The sequence below is a fragment of the Gouania willdenowi genome, chromosome 16 (genome assembly GCF_900634775.1).
Source record: "Gouania willdenowi chromosome 16, fGouWil2.1, whole genome shotgun sequence".
NCBI lineage: Eukaryota > Metazoa > Chordata > Actinopteri > Blenniiformes > Gobiesocidae > Gouania > Gouania willdenowi.
The window spans coordinates 34,581,909-34,584,410 of record NC_041059.1 but is presented as its reverse complement, the minus strand read 5'-3'; the positions used below and the strand labels follow the sequence as shown (position 1 = coordinate 34,584,410).

The 2,502-nt window shown below is 41.7% G+C and overlaps 1 long non-coding RNA gene across 1 annotated transcript; it reads right to left on the bottom strand.

Moving 5' to 3' along the window:
* Window positions 1-229: 229 nt before the first annotated feature.
* On the bottom strand, window positions 230-847 carry LOC114477569 (uncharacterized). The gene is made up of 3 exons (XR_003675728.1): window positions 766-847; window positions 443-583; window positions 230-366 (listed from the first exon to the last, which is right to left on the bottom strand). It is a non-coding gene; the product is annotated as an uncharacterized LOC114477569 (long non-coding RNA).
* Window positions 848-2,502: the final 1,655 nt, after the last annotated feature.

Sequence of the window (2,502 nt, the reverse complement as noted above, 5' to 3'; positions counted from 1 at the left end):
TAATGTCTGCATTCGCTTCTACTGGCTTGACCAAGGCGATATCCCTTTGGCTCACTCGGTAGAGTGTTGGACTGCCATTACAGCGACCAGGGTTGGTTTCCCGAATGGGGCAAGTTTGGAACTTGTTACACACACACATATATATAAGAAAAAAAACACTTACATCTCTGGCTACAGTGCTGTCAGGCGGTCCTTCAAGCGTTTGTCTTTTCCGAGCTCTGGTTGATTTCAGTATTATTGTCGAATCTGAACTTGAACCAGATGATGCAATAGAGGCACGTGATGGAGACCACTCAGAGAATGAACTGTCTGAGAATGAAGCTTCTGAGACTGGAGGATCTGGAGACAAATCCTCAGTTTTGTCATCTAAGAAAACAAAACAGATGTGCAGCCAGATTAAGCAATTAAGGTGATACAGTAGAAAATTACTTGGATCTCTCACCGTTGGAATCTTTAGTGAAGGCTTTTAAAGACACCTGTACAGACTTCAGAAGTTCATCAAATATGTCTGGATCCACTTCTACTTCTGTAGAGTCCTTTAAGATCAAGGTTGTGGACTCTGGCAGATTGAATTTTTGGCGTACTAGCAAAAGAAGAAAAACTGCATTAAACAAGAAACGCAAACATTTTCCTAAACAATCAGACATAAGGTAGATCATTGTAGATTTGTGTTTTGTGCTTACCATGTGAAATTAGCGACATATAAAATGGTCAATTTGAGAATGCTAAAATGAATAGATTTGAAAACAAATACAGTCACATTACCTTCTTGTATAAAGCCTGAATAGCTGTAGACATCGTCTGTCGTTGGCACCTTGACCCACTTGCTCACTGTCTGGTATTCTACTGGAACCAGCATATCAAAGCCTACAAAAACAAAACTAAATTATCATAAACCCAAGGTGTGTTTATATTAAAGGGATAGTTCGCCTATTTAAGACATGACGTTGTATGCAATCCTCACCAGCACTATAGTGCATACACATTGTCTCACTCAGTGGTCACCTCCCTGGTCCGAGTTCTGGCCGTTTGAAGTTGGTCAAGAAAGTTGTCCCGGTTAGTTTCCGGGGCCACAAAACTGTGCGTTTTTAATTCGTTTTTAATTCGTTTTTAATTCGCCGCCCCGAGAGCAGACAGAGGCGGCGCAACAACGTGGCAGCGTCGCTACCGCGGAGAACTATTGGCTAGGCTAAAGTTGCTAAGCCAAGCAGCACGGCAGTATCAATGCTTGTCTCAGGCTTGAAGATTAACGCGACCATAAAATTACCGTTAAAAGAGCCAATAAGGATGTAGCTTGTTGGTCCGAGTGGACCAACAGACCATGGGGCCGTTTTAATACCGGGTTTCGGTACCCATCCTTATTCGTGACCAGTCACTTCGACAAAAAAATAAATAAACAACAACTCAACTCAAAATAGCCATTATGTTTCTGTGTAGAAATGTTAACTTTAAGACTTTGAGTCGGTATCTGTGTCTAAATTTGCCAAAAAACATTGAATATGAGCAAAGAAGCCTTACCGTAGCGACAAGAAATAAAGTTTGCGCACCTGCACAAGGCTTGAGTCTCCTCCTCGATGGAAATGAAAGGTGTGGTCAAGTTTTACACTGAATAGTGTAAAAGATCCTACACCGAGATGACCCAGCGGACCACGAAGCACAGCAGGTTTGCAGCCAGCACTCGCCTCTACTGGAGCAGATGGAGGCGGAGCGACAGACGTGGCAGCGTCGCTACCGCGGAGGACTATCGACAATGCTAAAAATAAATGAATACAAAAAAAATGTAAAATAAAATACAATGCAATTATACAAAAAAAAAAACATATCGGCTAAACCAGGCAGCACGCAGAATCAATGCTTGAGGTTTGAGGATTAATGTGACCTTAAAATTACTGTTAACAGGAGCTTAAGGATGTCGTTGCCTCGGGGCCGTTTTGATAGCGTGTTTCGGTACCCATCCCTATTCAGGACCAGTAACTTCGACAAAAAAATAAAGAAACTACAACTCAACTCAAAATATCCATTATGTTTCTGTGAACAAATGTTAACTTTAAGACTTTGAGTCTGTATATGTGTCTAAATTTGCCAAAAAAACATTGAATATGAGCAAAGAAGACTTACCGTAGGGACAAGAAAAATATCAACGACAGAAAACAGCTTGCACCTGCACGAGGCTTGAGTCTCCTCCTCGACGAAAATGATGGGTGTGGTCAAGTTTTACACTAACAGTGTAAGACCCGTTTAACAATGAAAATCCACATCAACACTCACACTACAAGTGTCACTTTTAATCAGTAAAGTGTAATATTAACTCTAGATGGTGCAAGATACAACTTACACCGAAAGATTAACACTGGCAGATTTGCTGTGTAGCATCACTGCAGACGCCTCACACCCTGCACACGATCTGTTTAAACTCCTCCCCTCCGGCAGTCGCTACAGATCACTGTACGTTAAAACAACCCGCCATAAAAACAGTTTCTTATCCCAGGCTGTCACTCTGAT